At 37.2% G+C, this 20,587-nt stretch overlaps 1 pseudogene; it reads left to right on the forward strand.

Annotated features, from left to right (window-relative positions):
- Positions 1–16,992: 16,992 nt before the first annotated feature.
- On the forward strand, positions 16,993–20,034 carry LOC128567474 (zinc finger BED domain-containing protein 5-like; annotated as a pseudogene).
- Positions 20,035–20,587: the final 553 nt, after the last annotated feature.

Genomic DNA, 20,587 nt, shown 5'->3' on the forward strand with positions numbered 1-20,587 from the left:
TCCCATTTTTTTTTCATCCTCATACCCCTTGGCTCTAATGGGTGATTTTACATCACTTGCCCTTGTTTGAACCGGTCCTTATTCTCTATCAGTGCATATAGAGGTGATAAATAATTTCTGTTAATTGAAATCATTAATGCATTAATTACTGAGTATTAATTATGCCTTACATCCCATGGAAGTCCATGGCAATATACAGAGAAAGAAAAAATAGGCCAGGCATGATGGCTCACACCTAGTTCTATGGAATTAGGAAGGACATGACATATGAGCTGAGCTTCAAAATAGAAAACTGGTTAGAAGGTGAGAGGAAATATCAGCTAGAGTTAAAGGTACATACAAATCACACACTTGTGAGTTGACATGGAAAGGTGGGGAAAGATGTTAATTTGCTAAAGGGTGAGTGTCATGCAACAGAGAAGGTTGCAGGACATGAATCTGTGCTTCCAGCATTAGGCAAATAATCTTGCCTCCTGTCTGTGTCTTTCTAAATGTGTGGTTCTCTCTAGAAGTGCAAAGGGTAAGAACTAATGAATGGAAAAACAACACCCTTACTAGTCAAGAAAGTGCTCATTGTCATCACCATTAATCTCACCATAAATTGCATGTTTAAAAATAGAAATGAGTCAGGCTAGTCGAGATTCAAGACAATTGGCATATCTTTCAGATTTATGAGGTCTGACAATGAAGTGAGTGAACTCGTCCTAGAAAAATTGCTATATGCCTCATTGTTGAATATCACTACAGTGACCTTCAATGTACTCACCTTGGGAAACTAAGCACTGATGCCAGCACCTCATCCACCCTTCAAAGGAGTTCTGGAACTCTTTATCTGGAATGGCCATGGAAACTGTTATTACCCATGACGTCCTGAATGTCATCAAAATGTTTTCTTTTCAGTATTTCCTTTATGTTTGGGCAAAGAAAAAAATCACTTGGGTCTAGATCAGGTGGGTAGGAAGGGTGTTCCAATGCAGTTATTTGTTTACTGTCTAAAAACTCCCTCACAGACAGTGCTGTGTGAGTTGGTGCATGGTCATAATGCAAGAGCATGAGTTCTTGGCCAAAATTTTTAGTTCACTTTTTCCTGTTTCCCTATCAATGTTTACTTGGTCTGCCATGCTTCTCACAGTCAGCCAATGATTCTGATACCATAACTCAACAAATTTTCACAACGTTTTTGTCAGTTCTGCTCATTACCAGCTTCCCAGAACTCTTTTCATCAGTCATGCTTCCTCTCCCCTCAGAAAAACATTTAATCCTTTTGTATACTGCCATTTTTCATGGCATAATCTTCATACACTCAGACCAATATGTCCCTGATTTCACTTCCACTCTTTCCAAGTTTAAAATAAATTTACAAATATTTGTTCATTGCTCTAATTCAGACTCTGACATTCTCAAAACAACACACAGAAACACATAACAATAATGAACACCACTTGCAAGACACCGCCATGCATGGGCACGAACATAACTGTGAGACTGATATACCAAGGTTTATGAAATCTTATCGAGTTGTTTGTACAATGCTGCCAATGTAAGCTCACAGTGACAAGTTCAAGAACTTAACTGTCAGACCTCATATGGCATTATTTCTCCTTTTTATTCTACAGCTGTCACTTATTAAGAATCAATTAATTACATGATGCTGGGTTGGTTACTGGAGAATGTACAAACAATTCAATCAATGTTGTAGAGGAAAAGGCAGACATGAATAACAATAATTTATAATATACTATATAATATTGCGCAATGTTGTACAATGTTAGAAGCATATTCTTATTCAGAAAATATGCTTAGGCTTGGCACCTGTAGCTCAGCAACTAGGGCACCAGCCACATACACTGGAGCTGGCGGGTTCCAACCCAGCTGGGGCCTGCCAAACAACAATGACAACTACAACAAAAAAATAGCCGGGCGTGTGGTGGGTGCCTGTAGTTCCAGCTACTTGGAGGCTGAGGCAAGAGAATTGCTTAAGCCCAGTGTTGGAGGTTGTTGTGAGCTGTGATGCCACAGCATTCTACAGAGGGTGACATACTGAGACTCTGTCTCAAAAAAAAAAAAAAATAAATAGGCTATAAGGATGGGTGGAGGGGGATCACACATAAGGTGAATCTTACAAGAGTATGTGTGAAACTTACTAAATGTAGAATATAAATGTTTTAACACAATAACTAGGAAAAACCCAGAAAGGTTATGTTAACCAGTGTGATGAAAATATTTCCAATTGTATATAAAACCAGCGCATGGTACCCACGATTGCATTAATGTGCATAGCTATGATTAAAAAAAATAAATTAAAAAATAAATAAAAGAGACAACAATAATTAAAAAAAAGAAAAGAAAAGAAAATATGCTTAGTGAAGGAGTTTTTAGGAGAGATTAAGGACCCAGAGCAAGAGGTGCCAAGGAGAAGGTCAGCAACTTTGGCGACTTTTACATGTAGGGTAGCATTTGAAATGGGGAAGGGAATTAGCCAGAGTAACTGGAAGAAAAACAGTCCGTGGTTATATATATGTAAAATAATTTTAACACTTCACATAGCCCAATTTGATTTTGGGCTCCTTGCCTTGCTTCTAAGGGCTAAGGCACTTGTAAACATAAAAAATAATATTTTACCACTGATTAATTTTGCAGCATCTGGAAACTGATGAAATGAAGAGCACATGAAAGAAAGACCAAATCCTGGCCAGGCTGGTGAGTCACACCTGCAATCCCAGCACTCTGGGAGGCCAAGTTGGGTGGATCGCCTGAGCTCAGGAGTTCAAGACCAGCCTGAGCAGAGCAAGACCCTGTCTCTATTAAAATTAGAAAAACTAGCTGGGCTTTGTGGTGGGCCCCAGAAGTCCCAGCTACTTGGTAGGCTGAAGGTAGGAGGATTGCTTGAGCCCAAGAGTTTGGAATTTCTATGAGCTATGATGCCACGGCACTCTAAACATGGGGACAGAGTGAGACTGTGTCTTAAAAAAAAAAAAAAAAAGCAAGATCGAATCCAACACAAACCCAATAATATCATCCAACCAAAACTTAGATTATAGAAGCAGTTCTTTTTTAAAAAGAGAGAGAGAAAACGGTTGCTGTGAATTTTTTAGAGCAAAATGTAGTGTTTTCCTCTGTTGGTGTCAATGAGACATAAATTATTCAAAATAAAGTATGTAGATTTATCTTTAAAAGGATAACTGGGAAAGTCATTGCAATGGAGAAGGAACTTCTTTCATAACTGGCTGCATCAGCATCTTTTAGAAATCCAGAGAAGCATCCTTGGGTAAGCCTTATGTATGTCTTATTTATTTATGATCGAGCTCTCTTAGGATTGGGAGCGTCGTGGCAATGTGCTGACTGACAAATAAAAGAAGACGTTAAGCATGCTGACCTTTGCCATTCCTCGGAGTGAGAAATATTTATGAGACTAAATTTTCTCTTAGAGTGCAAAGCCTAGAGAACTATAACTCAGATCTTATCAATCAATAGAAAGAAGAAGGGCATGGAGGTAGGAGGCAGAAGGTTTGAAATCAAGTTTGTAGTTCCATTGTCTACAAGTTGTTTGACTTTAACCAAGGCACTCAGTCTCTTTGAGACTCCATTTCTTCTTTGAATACAGGAATGATTAATGTTTGCACTGTCTTCACTTTTGCTGTGAGGATGAGGAGGGATAAAATGGGTTTTATATATTTTTTTGTGACAGAGTCTTACTATGTTGCCCTCAGAAGAGTGCTGTAGCATCACAGCTCACAGCAACCTACAACTCTAGGGCTTAAGCGATTCTCTTGCCTCAGCCTCCCAAGTAGCTGGGACTACAGGTGCCGGCCACAATGCCCAGATATTTTTTTTTGTTGTTGTAGTTGTCATTGTTGTTTAGCTGGCTCAGGTTGGGTTCGAACCTGCCAGCCTCAGTGCATGTGGCCGGTGCCATACCACTGTGCTAGGGTACCAAGCTGGGTTTTTTATGTTAATACCCAAATTCATATTATCATTTTTATAGTTGAAACTTCAGTGAAGAAGTGTTGCTATAACTAGGTTGAAATAAACCAGGGAAGCTTCTCATCTTTCTTTTTGTCCTACACGTTGAAATGATCTGTTTAAAGATCACATTAGATTTTACTTTTGTGTATTCACATTTTCTATTTTGTTCTTATGCTTTCTTCCAAAGAAAAGCTGCTTAAAGTGACAGTTTCTTACTTAGGACTTTTGTCATTTCCTCAAATTGCAAGACTTCTCACATTAGCCCATCTGGTATTTGATGTAAAATATACACCCCCGCGAGGTCCTAATTGTCTCAAGAATGAGGCCTTATAATTGTAATTAGCACTTTTAGCGCAGTTTCTTCCTGCCATGGATAGTATTTTTCTGAATAAATGATAATGTGGGACTGTCTGTGTCAGAGCAATAGCCCATTGTTTCCAAAAGCAGGCGTTTCGGAAGCCAGGGGGATTGTCTTGTGTATGGGAGGCAGCTCTCCTATGGTAGCAATTTCAAAATGTGCCCAGAAATATGCTCCTGAAGAAGAAGGCAATGAAAGTACCAAAATATTCTTTCATTGTGCTTCAAAAAGAACAACACAGGCTGCATATAAGTAAATTATTCAAATACTAAAGCAGAGGTAAACTGAATTGTGAAGTTTGCATGTCTGAATGTAAGTTTGTTTTATATTTAGTAATCACATACAGTACTATATTTATATCTTTTATGCAACATTCAAAACACATTTTATGTTAAAATCTGTTACTTAAGTGATGAAAAAGAAGAGATTCTAGCAATAAACACCTAAGACCTCAGCAACATTTGGGATGGGAAAGAAAACCCAGGAGCCATTTCTTTGGGGACAGTGAGAAAGTCTGCTCTACTGACAGCTCAGCAGGGCCCGGTGTGGAATAAAGGAACTTATACACAAAATTGCAATATATTAAACAAGGGATGTTACAGCTAAATTTCTAGAGAAATAAGAAATTATGAACTAAGGCTGTTCTGGTGGGAATGGAGAGAAAGAACTAAATATGTTATAGAGAAATCAGGAAAATAAAACTGGTGAGAGTGAATACATGTTTGAATATGGGGTTGGGGAAAGAAAAGAGTAAATAGTAAAGGATAATTTCCAGGTTTTAAGTTCGGAGTCCTAGATGGAACCAATAAGTCATATAGAATTTATGATGAATACATTAATTTGACAAAAGGAAAAGGGGTATACTGATAATTTGAACATCCTGAAATGGTTATGCCTTGAGCGTTTAGCCAGAAATATCTGGTAGGTAATTGAATTATTTGAGCTCCTTGTATATTTTGAGTATAGTAGGAATGTAAATGAATACACTTGTTATGGAACCATTACAGATTCTTCAAAAAATTAAAGATAAAATTACCATAGGACCCAGCAATCCCACATCTGTGATTATATATTCAAGGAAGATTAAATTGGTATGTTGAAGTTGTACCTACACTTCCTTGTTTATTGAAGCTCTATTTATAATAGTCAAGATGTGAAATCAACCTAAGTATTCATCAATGGACGAGTGGATAAAGAAAATGTGGTTTATATACACAATGGGACACTATATAGCCATCAAAAAGATAGCAATCCTGTCCTTTATAATAAGATAGATGAAGTGGCAAAACATTACGTTAAGTGAAATAAGCCAGAAACAGAAAACAAATACTGTATGATCTAACTTATATATTAAATCTATGAAAAAGTTGATCTCACGAAAATAGAAAGTATGATGGTGATTACCTAAGTCTGGAGTGGTATAGAGGAGGGGTTTAGGAGAGGGTGGTTGAAGGACACAAAATTGAAGTTTGCTAGGAGAAATAAGTTCAAGAGAACCCTTGTGCAATATGATAACTATAGTTAATGACAACACACTTAGGATGCCTTGAAAATTATTTGTTTCAATGGAGTGGTTTTGACAAAACTGCCAGTGGGCTATGGAATGATTGGGGGAAAAGTTTATTAGAAATGCAAAGTATAGGCCTGGCTGACAAGAGAAAGTAAAAATGGTGATTACATGGGAAGAAGCAAGCAGGTTCAAAAATATTATCATTTTTCTGAGTGAGGAAAAAAACTGAGGTTGGTGCAGTCAAAGGAAAACAATTTAATGGAAAATGTACTTGAAGTAAAAAAGAGGAAGGTTAGTAAGTATAAGAAGAATCCTGCAGTGTCGAGAGAAATTGGCATTCAGACCACTGGTGTTTAAAATGGAGAAAGGGTAAAGTTCCAGTACAGATAAATTCGGGGAAGTTGTTTAGGAAGTCAAAACAGTCAGACTCTGCCCATCCATGTCTAGACAGATTCACATGTTAGGAGATTATGTATTTTATGTTCGCCTGTACATGTACACAAAATTGGCTTTGGGAAAAAATTTCTGCAAAAATAGTTGGTCATTAAAAAACAGTTGCCTTATTTCCATATTTTAACATTATTTGTTAACTTTATCTAAAGCATTTTCTTGTCCCCGCATCTATGATTCTGAGACTGAAAATTGTCTTTTTTTGCTATAAGTATTTGTGGAATTGCTTTCCTTAAGAAAAAAAAAATACATGGGATTAAAGATCCCATAGTTTCCGAGTTAGAAAACCTCTCTAACACATTAAAATATTATTGACTTGGGTGGCACCTGTGGCTCAGTGAGTAGGGAGCCAGCCCCATATACCAACGGTGGTGGGTTTGAACCCGGCCCCGGCCAAACTGCAACAAAAAAATAGCCAGGAATTGTGGTGGTGCCTGTAGTCCAAGCCACTCAGGAGGCTGAGGCAAGAGAATCACCTAAGCCCAAGAGCTGGAGGTTGCTGTAAGCTGTGACACCATAGCACTCTACAGAGGACAACAAAGTGAGACCCTGTCTCAAAAAAAAAAAAAAATTAAATAAATTATTATTGATAGGTAACTTTCTAGAGATAAATCTTAACATTTTAAAGAGGGGTAGAAATGCATTTGTCTTTATATCAAGAAGAATAGCCCTTCAGAGAGGTCTATTGATTTCATACATAATTCAGAGAGAATAATGGCCAACTAAAAACAACAGTGGGGGTGAGAGATGATACTGCTGTATTTCCTTAGCAAACATGAGAAATTAGATTAGGCAATTAAAGCAAAATAAGGCCATTTCTTACATTCCTGAAGGAAATATGCCTTCTGCAGTACATTCAGGACAGAAATTTACACCAAGGCCATTTCAAAGCTGCAGAACCTGGCACAATGTCTAGCAAAGGAAGAGAAGATGGAAAATTGGGGGTGTGGGTTAGAAGAAAAGAAAGAATTTCTATTGAAGAATCCTGAATATAGAAAATAAAATAATGGGAAGAAATGAAAGCCATAAAAAAGAGTTGAATAAACAGCATTCTATGACCTCCAAAGGGAAAGAACTTTTGCCTCCATAGATGTAGTATCCAAACGAGACTTTTGATGGTCAGACCACATCTGAAAGATATATGAAGTTCTAGATGTCAAACTATAAAGAAGATGCTGAAAAACTGTGGGAACAGAGAATTTTCTAGAACCCGTGCTATGGCAGTAAAAATGAAAAATAAAATAATATAGTTGTGTAACCAGAAGAGAAGAGCAAACACAGGCTAATCATATGAAAGATTGAAGTTACTTTTGTGATTTCAAAGGAGTAGAACAGAATCATTTATTTATTTATTTATTTTTTTGAAAACTGTAACTACAGAGGGTTGAATGAATTACACAACCCAGTGTCGTACCTTTCCATCTTTATGATGATTTTTCGATTTAATTATTCTCTTTATCCACATAAGCAATCATGTTTAATTTGAATCTTGCCCTACCCCATAGGCAATCATGTTTAATTGAATCCTTTTCTTAGCTCTTGTTCTCAAAGAAGTGTATGTTAAGGGGTATTATATTCTATACAATTCTGTTTTTAATTTTTTAACCCTTACAATTCTAATATCCATTTATTATGTTGTGTATATGTCCAATCCTTTGCTCTTAACCATTGTATAAATTTAATGTAAAATACCCACAATGCTTTACCTATCTGGTCCTTGAATGATGGGCATCAAGATTGCCTCCAACATCCAGCCCTTCTACCATTCATACCACCAAAACAATAAGCCAATAAACAACACTTTTGGGGTGTGGCCCTTTGTGAGAATTTATTTGGGATAGGTTTTAGAGTTCTCTAGGGAAATGTATATGTACAGACATAGATATATAAGTATATGGAAAGGGAGTTATGAGGGGATTTGGCTCACACTATTATAGAGGCTATCTGTAAGCTAGAGAACCAGGGCTTAGTGTGGCTCCATACAAATCCAAATCCGTCAGAACCAGGGCAGCTAATAATATAATTCTCACTCTGAGGTATATGGCCTGAGAACAAGAGGGTTATTTGCTCTGAGTCCAAAGGCTGGAGAGCCTGGAGCTCTGATGTTCAAAGACAGGAGAAAAAGGATGACCTATTTTTAGGAGAGAGAGAATAGGACAGAATTTTTTTTTCTCTTCATTTTTCTTCTATCTAGACCCTAAACAGTGCCAACCCACATTAAGTGAGGATAGATCTTCCTTACTATCCATATTCAAATGCCAATCTCTTCCAGAAATACCAGCTTAGAAATACCCAGAAATAATACTTTTCCAGCTATCTGGGTATCTCTTAATCTAGCCAAGTCAACATTTAAAATTAACTCACAAGATGTATACTCAAGGACAGAATTATTATGTCAAAGGTTATACTCATGCCCAATTTGCCTAAGTAACAAAGGATTACTTAACCAGAATGCCTGCTCCATTTTCTAAAATCATCAACAGTGGATGAAAGATCCTCCACGCCAAACAATGCTGATATTACCCAACATTCTAATTTGTATCAGTCTAATAGGGATAAAATGGCATCTTATGGTAGTTTTAACTGACTTTTACATGGTTACTGTTGATTTGAGCATCTCTTCTGATACCTGATACTTTTTATTTCTTCATCTCTAAACAGCCAATTTATTGACCACTGCAGTTGCATTTCATGTCTTGCATATATACAGGATTTATTAGTAACATTTGAACATCAAAAATGGCTTCTTCCATACTGCCATATTTTTATTCATTTTCTCCAGGGTATCTTTAGTTGAACAAGAAATCCTTATTTTTTATATAATTGATTTCATTGAAGCTTTGCTCTATGGGTCATTAGTTGGAAATTTTATGAAGTCCTTCTCAGTCATTTTATTCCAAAGATTATCTCTTGAATTTTCTTTGCGTATGTAGAATTTATAATGGAGGAATGCTTGTTTAATGTAAAGTTTTCTAGGCATTAGAAATAACCTAGAAAAAACTGTAAAAAGATTGGCCTTGAAGTATGTTAAATACCCCCACCTCTGAGGTGTTTGAGGTTGCTGTGAAGGGTAATTAGAAAATAAATTTTACTACACTGAAGGGTTTGGTCATAAAGAGAGACATCAGGAACATATATTATTGCCTATCAATAACGGACCAAAAAAAAAAAAAAAAAAAAGGAAGCATGCTAACTCCTTAATTGTGGAAACAGAGATGAAATTCCAATTTACTTATTCAAGAAAACATTACATAGGATGAAGGATACACATAAATCTCATGTATTATGTGAAGTGAAAATATCAAATTGTCTATGATACAATAAGGTATAATTTATGTAAATTATTGAAATGTGTGAGTCATATTGACAGGAACTTTTATGTTTTGAAAATAAACTGTTGGGCAAATTTTTATGAATGATGATGAAAGGGATTTAAAAAGAATGAGAAAGATTTAGCTGCATCTATAATATCTTATTAAAAAGAGAACTTTTAATTGAACAAGGAAAAATGTTGCATTTAAACCTATCTGTATCTCTCATACATTATTTTCTAAATGTTTAAAATATTTCAGAATTTAAAAATATTTTTTACCAAAAAACAGATCAAACATCATCTGGAATTTATTAACACTCTATGTTTCAGAAATCGATAGTCATCAAAATGCATACATTCAATACATCCAGCTGTTTTACTAAATTCAGCTATTTAACTCTTGGAAACGAGTCTCTGTTTAGATCAGGGTTCCTCAAACTACAGCCCGTGGGCCACATGCGGCCCACCTAGGACATTTATCCAGCCCACCGGGTGTTTTTGCCACAGCTGCCTGTCCTGCTTAGCAGCCGACTCATCCAGGTCCGCGGTGCACATGTGTGGAATGTGCCCCGCACTCTCCGACTCCCTCCTTCTCTCTGTCTTTCGACTCCTCCTCTCAGTCTGAGGTGTGATAGGATGAGTCACGAGCTTGCCTTGGCAGAGCCTGCTGCTGCCTGAGGACCAAGGTAAGATCGTTAGGATTTATTTTTGTTTGAAGTTAGAAGGTCTATTTTTTTTTTTTTTTTTTGCAGTTAGTAGAGCCTCTTTTTTTTTGCAGTTAAGGGGGGCCTTTTTTTCCTGAAGTTAGGAGGTCTTTTTTTTTTGCAGATAGGGGGCGCCTTTTTTTTTTTAAGTTAGGAGAGCCTTTTTTTTTTTTTTTTTTTGTAGAGACAGAGTCTCACTTTATGGCCCTTGGTAGAGTGCCATGGCATCACACAGCTCACAGCAACCTCCAGCTCCTGGGCTTAAGCGATTCTCTTGCCTCAGCCTCCCGAGTAGCTGGGACTACAGGCGCCCGCCACAGCACCCAGCTATTTTTTTCTTGCAGTTTGGCCGGGGCTGGGTTTGAACCCGCCACCCTCAGCATATAGGGCCGGTGCCCTACTCACTGAGCCACAGGGGCCTTTTTTTAAAAGTTGGTTAGTTGGTTGAGGGTGGCATCTAGGGGGGTTGCATCACGGTAATAACACAAATAGCACTCAGTGCTAATGCAAATTGTCAGTGCACAAAGGTAATGCAAATGGTCAGTGCTCAGTGGTAATGATAATTGTAAGTGCTCAGTTTTAATGCAAATGGTCAGTGCTCAATGTTATCACATGGGGGCCCCAAACTGGTAATCTGCCTAGGGCCCCATGGGAACTTAATCCAGCTCTGCAGACAGCTGAGGTGTAGGAAACCCAATTTAATTGACAGTAAGTGCATTTATATTCTGATTGCTATTCAGTTGTGTATGCTGTTGTATGTTGTGTGCTGTGTAAGCCCCGGTTCACACTGTTGTGATCTCTGAGCAGTGCGAGTTCAGCCATATGCTTGTATGGCTGAACTCGCATTACATTCGGAAGAAAAAAGGGATATGTGCCTTCTTTTTTCCTGCAGTGGAATCTGATCACATGGGTCTTCTCACCCATGAGATCAGATTCCTGTGCAAGTTCACAGATGGCAGTGCGGTTTGCACAGGGTAGTGTGAACTGGAAAGGTGGTGGAGGAACCAGCCCTGTAATCATGCTGGTTCCCACACCGCACCAGTGTGAGCCTGAGGTAAAAGCAGAGTTCCACAATATGGACAATGGTGAGGCTGAAATGATGTGGACTGGCAAGGCTGCATTGATGGATGCTGATCAGACTGCATTGATGGGCAGTGCAGTCTATATGTCTCTGTGTGGGCAAAGATATTGCTGGTATATTGTTTTTATAGCACTTATATATATATTGGTATTTTACCAATAGCAATTTGGAATCCCTAGGAAACAATGATATCAAGAAAGAGAAAAATTGAGTTGGAGTGTAGGATATTCAAAAAACAGTGGACTTATGATTACTTTTTCATGCATTACAAGGAAAGACCTGTGTGTTTGATGTGCCAGAATATAGTGTCTGTGTTCAAAGAATACAATTTGCGTCAACACTATCAAACTCAACATAAAGATAAATATGATTGGTTGGAGAAATGAGAAAAGATAAAATATTAAAACTGAAAAATACATTGACAACTCAGCAAAATACTTTTGTGAAGCAGAAGCAGCTAAATATTTCATCACTGTGAGCAAGTTTTCAAGTTGCCAAGCTAATAGCGTGCACTGGCAGACCATTCGTGGAGGGAGAATTTGTTAAAGAATGCCTCTTTCTGTTGCCAAAGAGATATGTCCAGAGAAGCCTGATTTATTTAGTACAGTGAGTCTTTCTGGACCTACAATTACACGAAGGATTGAAGAAATGGGAGACAATTTGCATCAGCATTTGCAAAACTCTGCAAAAAAAACTTGCCTGTTTTTCCTTGGCACTTGATGAAAGTAATGATGTTTGTGACTCTGTACAACTTCTAATTTTTATTCGTGGGACAGATGACTATTTCAAAGTCCCAAAAGAGCTTGCTGCACTGCAAAGCATCAAATGAACAACTACAGGAGAGGATATTTATGAAAAGGTTTGCCAAACTGTGAATAGTTTGGAGCTGGACTGGGCTAAACTAGCCAGTGTGACAACTGATGGTGCTCTTAGCATGGTGGGGTCTAAGAAGGAGTAATTGCTTGCATTAACCAAGAGATGGACAAACATAACTGTTCTCATCCAATAGCCATGCACTACCTCATCCACCAACAAGCACTGTATAGTAAATCACTGAAGTGGGACTCTGTTATGAAAATTGTGGTATCTTGTGTTAACTTCATTAGAGCTAATGCACTAAACCACAGACAATTTCAGGAATTTCTGTCTGAGCTAAATGTTGCCTATGAAGATGTTCTGTACCACACAGAATTCTGTTGGCTGAGTCAAGGGAGAGTTTTGAAACATTTCTATGACATACTTCCACAGATTACAGCTTTTCTGCTTTCAAAAAACAAAGAAGTACCAGAGCTCAATGATGCAGAATGGAAATGGCACCTTGCCTTTCTGACAGATGTAACAAACCTACTCAACAGTTTCAATGCACAACTTCAAGCAAAGGGGAAGCTCATCTGTGATATGCAATCACATGTGAAAACACTTGAAGTAAAATTAGGCCTCCTCATCAAACAAGTGAAGGAGGAAAATTTCTGCCATCCCCCCACAACTCAAGATCTGTTAGCGGAAAAACCATTGGTTGCATTCCCAAACAAAACATGTGTGGATTCACTGGAAAAGTTGCAAAAGGAGTTCTAATTTAAAGAGCTTCATCTTCATGAACAGGACATACAGCTTTTCTCTAACCCATTTTCTAGCAACATGGAAAATGTGGATACAATTTACCAAATGGAACTGGCTAAACTGCAAAATTGTGACTCTCTGAAAGATGCATTCAAGTCAAGCAGTCTTCCTAATTTCTATGCACCTCTCTCCTCTGAGACATATCATAATCTCAGGAACCATGCACTCAAAATGGCAACCATCTTAGGCAGCACTTATGTCTGTGAACAGACTTTTTCCAGAATGAAACATCTGAAATCTCCAACCAGATCTAGACTAACTGATGCACACTTACATCACTTGTTACGACTAGCAGTGACAAATATGGAACCAGACATTGACCATCTCATTAGACAAAAGTAGGCCCATAGTTCCCATTGAAATACTGGTACGTTTGTTGATTTAACTTTACTTGTTCTTCATTTTAAATATTGTATTTCTTCTAATTTTTTTTTTTTACTTCAAAATAAGATATGTGCAGTGTGCATAGGAATTTGTTCATAGTTTTTTTTTTTTTTTAAACTATAGTCCAGCCCTCCAAAGGTGTGAGGGACAGTGAACTGGCCCCTTGTTTAAAAAGTTTGAGGACCCCTTGTTTAGATGGTATAAAACACAACAGAACCCAGGTTGATGATATAGAGGATGACATAATCAGTCATTCTAAATTATTTTGGGAATCATATTTGAAGGTTTGGTGCATTAACTATAAAATAAATAAAAGAAAATTAATAGAAAATGTTCTTCAAAAATCTGCAGAAATACCCATAAGACATCTCAAGAGGCAGCCTGAGTTTCACATTAGGAAGTGATTAGACATATAATTAAATGCCACAAAGTCAGATGAGTTATCCAAAATGATTTTTTAAAAAGTCAATTGTTTTCAGTTCTAGAAACGTAAAGGCCTACATCCTGGAAAGATGGTTTTGTCTCCTGTCATTTCATAGCTCCCTGGTCACCTTATTCACTGTGAAACACCCAAGTCTTTTAGAACCTAAATCCTCAAAAGTTTCTATTCTTTAAAATTATAATAACCTTGACTGTGTCTTCAAAAGTTTCTATGCCTTGACTTCTCTGATGCAGTTGTTCACAGATTTCTCTCCACCTAAATCATTCCACTGTGTCTTTTGAACTCATGATCCCTGATCAGCAACAGGCCTAAATTCTCTTAGATAACCTCTTCCCCCCATGTTACTATTCTCTATGTAGTTCTTTGGAGAAGAGATTATTTCTTTTCTTAAACCTCACAGACCTCAGGGGCTAGAAGACAGTCAATGTTCTCTTCCCTTCTGTCCTGCTTCCAGGCTGTTTTCAAACCCTTTTCTCCAAACCCTTTGCCCATGGTCTCATATTTAACCACCCACTACTCTTCATGGTCACTTCACATTCCAACTATCTGATCACTCCCTTTCTTTGACAGAAGACTTTAGATCCTGATTATTTTTTCTACCACTATACAAGACTTTCAAATTTCAATATTATGCCTCTCCATCCTTAAATTTTCTCATCACCAACAATAGCTTTTATACCCACTTCTGCCATCTAGTCTTTGTAACACCTAAAACCTTGAGATCACTGATAACTTCACTACCTGAAAAAAGTATTAACTTCATACTTTCTATTCTATGACCCACACTCCTAGCCATGATGCTCACTTGTCTAGTATCTCAACTTTTTAAAGGTTCCATTGAGACCCCTAGTCAATTTTTCTCCCATTTCCTCACTATTCTTCACCCTCTTTAATCTTTCTTTTCTTTCTTACACTACATAAGATAGAATTACCTATACTGATTTGGGATATTTCTGTTTCAACTTTTCCTTCTCCGTTGTACTAGTCTTGCAAACTTCCTATTGTAGTTAAATTTAACCATCCATCACTTCTTAGACAAAACTAGACATTGATGAATGAAAAACACAAAACCAAGTTGATTTGTCTCAAATGAAACAAATCTCTGATGAGTCTTCATCACTGCTGGGCAGTTCTGGTATACTTCCCTAAACTTTTTTTACTACTGTAAACAACTATTTTATACTTTCTACTGTCACATCAAAATTCTTTTTTGCTTTAGAATTCTTGTATGGCAGCCTCCCTCTAACACTCAGCTGTTGACTTTGTCACGTACTGCATTGGGAAGGGATAAGCAAAGTTATCTTACCGCAACTAGTATCTACATGTACCACCTTCCCTGTGTTATTAAATTGTCCCTGCCCTCTTCAAAGGCCACATGCCCTCATGTGCTCCAGATCCATTGCCAACACGTACATATAAGCCATGATCATCTGTTGCCTGGACTACTGCCACAGCTGCTTCCTAAAACCTTTCTCCCTGTTTTTCATAATGTATTCAGTATCTAGCAGCCATTGTTCTTTTAAAAACAAGCACCATATCTTATCACACCTGCTTAAAACCATCTAGAAGCTTTCCATCACTATTAGTACACAATCTAATATCTTTATTTTGATTAAAAAACAGGTTCAAGGATGGCTCCCCTTTATCCTTCAGATGTTGGCTTTAAAAATCACCTTTTCACAAAGGCCTTCATTGACTACCTTCATTATAAAGTAACCTTACTTTAATTTCTTTCACCAAACTTCTTTTGTGTCTCTTAATGTACATATCACTATCTGAAATCTGAAGGAAGAACATAATGGGGGTGGATCCGAAGCCTCCTGCTGTCTGGTGCAGAGCTGCAGACAATTCATAGCCTGAACAAAATATGTGCAACAAATAAAGCTCTTATTGTTATAAGAATAAATTATGAGATGGTTTGATTTCATAGCAAGCCCACTAATAATCTTATATTAGTGTAACTATCTTGAAACCAGAAAAAACACTTGACAAGAGTTAGAGCTATTTCTTTTTTTCAATAAAGAATAAAATAAATATTGAGTCTCTCCCTACCTCTTATGTTATATATTAGCTATAGTGTTGATAGTCTTATAGCCAATGTACCTTCACAAGATGTAGTGGAAAAGCTCAGAAGGTGGCTCTAACTCTTGTCAAGTGTTTTTTGTTTGAGAAAAAAATAATAGCAGGAAATCCAGTCCTAGGGCACCCTTGTTCATAAGGAAGATTGTTGTGTGTTAGATGGACTTTGTGAGGCTGACTGCTTCGCCCTGAATGATCTGGGCCATTAGGAACAAGTGGAGCACACATGGACATGTAGAGCACTGACCAGTTGCTTATCTGTATAAATAAAATTGTAAATGCCATTGAGAGCCCATATTTGGGTATTATGGCCTTATATCTCTCTCAGAGAGTACCTGAAAGCTTGTATAGTAGGAAGATATGCAGGAAATGATACTAGTTTGCCTGTAGCTATTTAAAATATCTATTTCAGCAAATGTCATGTCTTTATCCTCCAGAGACACATTATTTTATTATAGTTGAAGAAACTCACTTCAGGCAATATGTGTGAAAATATTTTAGGGAGATAGGTGTACTATTCAATGATATCTAGGATGTACAAGGTGCAGACAATGCACATTTTGGTAAGACACATATGCTTTTAGGACATAGGCATAAAGTAAACAAAATAGAGAAAAATTAAAATCACAAAATATTTTCCAATTTTCTACCAAGAACCTTATAAAAAATCTTCTCAGTTTCTTTTCAGTTCAGGCATATGTCATTTTATTCCACTTTGATTTATTGTTTTTAACTGAAGTTTGTGGGAACCCTGCATCTAGCAAGTCTATTTGGCACCATTTTCCCACTGGCCTTTGCTCACTTCATGTCTATATGTCACATTTTGGTAATTCTTTCAATTATTTCAAGCTTTTCCATTGTTAATATAACTGTTACGGTGATCTAGGATCAGACATCTTTAATGTTACTATTTCAATTGTCTTAGGACCTCATGAATTATGTCCATATAAAATAGAAAACTTCATAGATAAATAATGTGTGTTCTGATTTCTCCAATGACTGGCAGTTTCCCTATCTCTCTCCTCAAGCTCCCTTATTCCCTGAGACACAACAATATTGAAGTTAGGCCAGTGAGTGACTCGAAAATGGCCTGTAAGTGTTCAAGCAAAGGGGAGATTTACCCATCTCCCACTCTAAATCAAAAGTTAAAAAGGATTATTCTTAATAAAGAAGGCACGTAGAAAGCCAAAATAGTTTCTTTTGCATCAAACACTAAGTCAATGAAGACATGTAGAAAACCAAAATAGTTTCTTTTGCATCAAACACTAAGCCAATTTGTGAATACAAAGGAAAAGTTCTTGAAGGAAATTAAAAATGCTACTCCATTAAACACATGAATGATAAGAAATCAAAACAGGCTCATTGCTGACAGGAAGAAAGTTTGAGTGGTCTGATAGAACCAAACCAGCCACAACATTTCCTTAAGCCAAAACCTAAACCAGAGGAACAACCTCAGTCTTTTCAATTCTATGAAGGCTAAGAAATTGAAAAGCCTTTCTTCTTTTTCTAATCTACAGAAGAAAAGCTTGAAGTAATCTACAGAAGAAAATCTTGAAGCTAGCAGAGCTTGGTTTATGAGGTTTGAAGACACCATTTCCATAACATAAAAGTGCAAGGTGAAGTAGCAAGTGATTATGCAGCAACTTATCTAGAACGGCAGTTCTCAACTTATGGGTCACGACCCCTTTGGGGATCTAAAGACCCTTTCATAGGGGTTGCCTAAGACCATTGGAAAACACATATTTCCAATGGTCTTAGGAACCGAGACACCCTTCTCTATCTGTCTCCAGCTGGGTCGCCCACATGCAGATACGCCCACATACGAGTACCCAGCGTGATGACATCATCTCGCCAACCCCATCACATACACCACATACAAATACAGGTGTATGTGACAGGGTTGGCTCCATAATGTACTTATGCAGACCAGTCACACATGTGTAGAGAGCAGCTACTGTGTAGAAAAGCAGCTGCTGTGTTGAAAGCAGCAGTATTGGAGGTTAAATGACACTTCATGAATATAATTACTGGGTAAATGTTAAAATCACATACTGTAAAATCATCAAGTACTGCAAAAAAAAAAAATCTGTACCATGGAAACTTAATCTGGATGCTGATTGGTCTTTTTATATTCAGCTGTGGTTGATGTGAATACTGCCCCTTGTGATAGTAAAAGGTACAAAAAAAAAGCACAGAGAATGGTAAATCATAGGAAACTTTAATGAATTGATTTGACTGAATTATGCCATGTATCATCTTTTGTATTATTAAAGCTATTGTTACGTATTATTTTCATTAGCAAACCATCCCATGACAATGGATCGTATAGAGAAGAATGTTAGGAAAAGAAAATATAGTATGGATTTTTTTATAGTATGGTTTTACCTCAATAATTACAGCAGGAATTGAGAAACCACAATGTTATTTGTTGTGAAGTTCTATCAGCCGAATCTATGAAGCTGAACAAACTGAAACGCCATTTTGATAGCAAGCATCCGAGCTTTGCTGGCAAGGATGCCAACTACTTTAGAAGCAAAGCTGATAAACTCAAGAAAGCCAGACTTGACACTGGTGGCAAGTACCACAAACCAAATGTAGCAGCTGTTGAAGATTCATGTTGAAGATTCATATTTGGTGACACTAGAATCACCAGAGCTATGAAACCTCACACCATTGCTGAGGATTTACTGTTGCCAGGGGCCAGAGACATTGTTTGAGTTATGATTGGAGACGAATTTGTTATGAAATTGAGTGCAATTTCCTTATCTAATGACACTGTCCACAGAAGAATAGATGACATGTCTGCTGATAGTCTGATCAGGTAATCCAGGAAATTAAATTTGCTCCATTTCCAATATTTAGTATCCAGCTTGCCGAATCTACAGACGTTGCAAACTGTTCACAGTTACTGGTTTATGTGGTATATTAATGATTGTGACTTTAAAGATGAGTTTCTTTTTTGCAAACCTCTTGCAATGACAACTACTGCACATGATGTATTTGACACAGTTGGTTCATTTCTGAAAGAGCATAAGATCTCTTGGGAAAAGGTTTGTGATGTTTGCACAGATGGTGCTCCAGCTGTGCTAGGATGTCGATCTGGATGTCAATGTTTGGTACTGAATGAGTCACCAAAAGTCATTGGAACTCACTGTATGATTCATCAGCAAATATTAGCAATGAAGGTGCTGCCACAAGAGTTACAAGAAATAATGAAAAGCGTCATAAGTTCTGTCAATTTTGTAAAGGTGAGCACTTTAAACAGTAGACTGTTTTTGCAACTGTGCAATGAGTTGGATGCACCAAACAATGCTCTGCTATTTCACACTGAAGTGAGATGGTTGTCGAGAGGAAAAGTTTTAAAACGTGTTTTTGAGCTTCATGACGAACTCAAAACATTTTTTAATCAGAAAGCAAGATCACAGTTTGAAGCACTTTTCAGCAATAAAAGTAAACTGCAGAAAATAGCTTACTTGGTTGACATCTTTGCTATCTTGAATGAGTTAAATTTATCACTTCAAGGATCAAATGCAACATGCCTTGATTTGTCTAAAAAGATCCAATCATTCCAAATGAAACTTCAGATTTGGCAAAAAAAATTGGATGAAAATAAAATTTACATGTTGCCTACTTTATCTGCTTTCTTTGAGGAACATGACATTGAATGAGACAAAAGGATTAAGATGATAGTTTCTGTGAAAGAACACTTGCACGTGCTTGCAGACAAAATTTCATCATACTTTCCAAATCTACCTGACACCCCATTTGCACTTGCCAGAAGCCCATTCACAGTCAAAGTTGAAGATGTTCCTGAGACAACACGAGAGGAGTTCATTGAACTTATTACCAGTGATGCAGCGAGAACTGATTTCTCTACAATGCCAGTTACAAAATTCTGGATCAAGTGTTTGCAGTCATATCCTGTTCTGTCTGAGACTGTGCTGCGCCCTCTTCTTCCATTTCCAACAAAATATCTTTGTGAAGCAGGGTTTTCCAACTTGTTGGTTATCAAGTCTAAATACAGAAGTAGACTTGTTATGGAAGATGATCTTTGTTGCACTCTTGCAAAGACTGCCCCTAGAATTTCTGATCTGGTGAGAAAGAAGTAGTCTCAACCTTTGCACTGACATTGACTTTTAACACATACTGTCGCAAAATGTAGCAATGTAGTTTACTTTTGTTATTCGGCGCCTGTGGCTCAAGGAGTGGGGTGCCGGTCCCATATGCCGGAGGTGGTGGGTTCAAACCCAGCCCTGGCCAAAAACCACAAAAAAAAAAAAAAAAAGACTGTTACCCATGTTATACCATGCTTCAAGATAAAATTTCATTTATTTGTAATTAGAAATAAATATTACACAATATACAATTACATATTGTTTTGTGATTAATCGCTATGCTTAATTATGTTCAATTTATTACAATGAAAATACATCCTGCATATCAGATATTTACATTACAATTCATAACAGTAGCAAAATTACAGTTATGAAGTAGGAAGAAAAATAATTTTATGGTTGGGGGTCTACACAACATGAGGTACTGTATTAAAAGTTTGCAGCATTAGGAAGGTTGAGAACCACTGATCTAGAAGATCTAGCTAGGATAAGTGATGAAGAGAGGCCAACTAAGAAACAGATTTTCAATGTATACAAAACATCTTTCTATGTAAAGAAGAAATAA

The sequence above is a fragment of the Nycticebus coucang genome, chromosome 16, assembly GCF_027406575.1.
Source record: "Nycticebus coucang isolate mNycCou1 chromosome 16, mNycCou1.pri, whole genome shotgun sequence".
In the NCBI taxonomy this organism is placed as follows: Eukaryota; Metazoa; Chordata; class Mammalia; order Primates; family Lorisidae; genus Nycticebus; species Nycticebus coucang.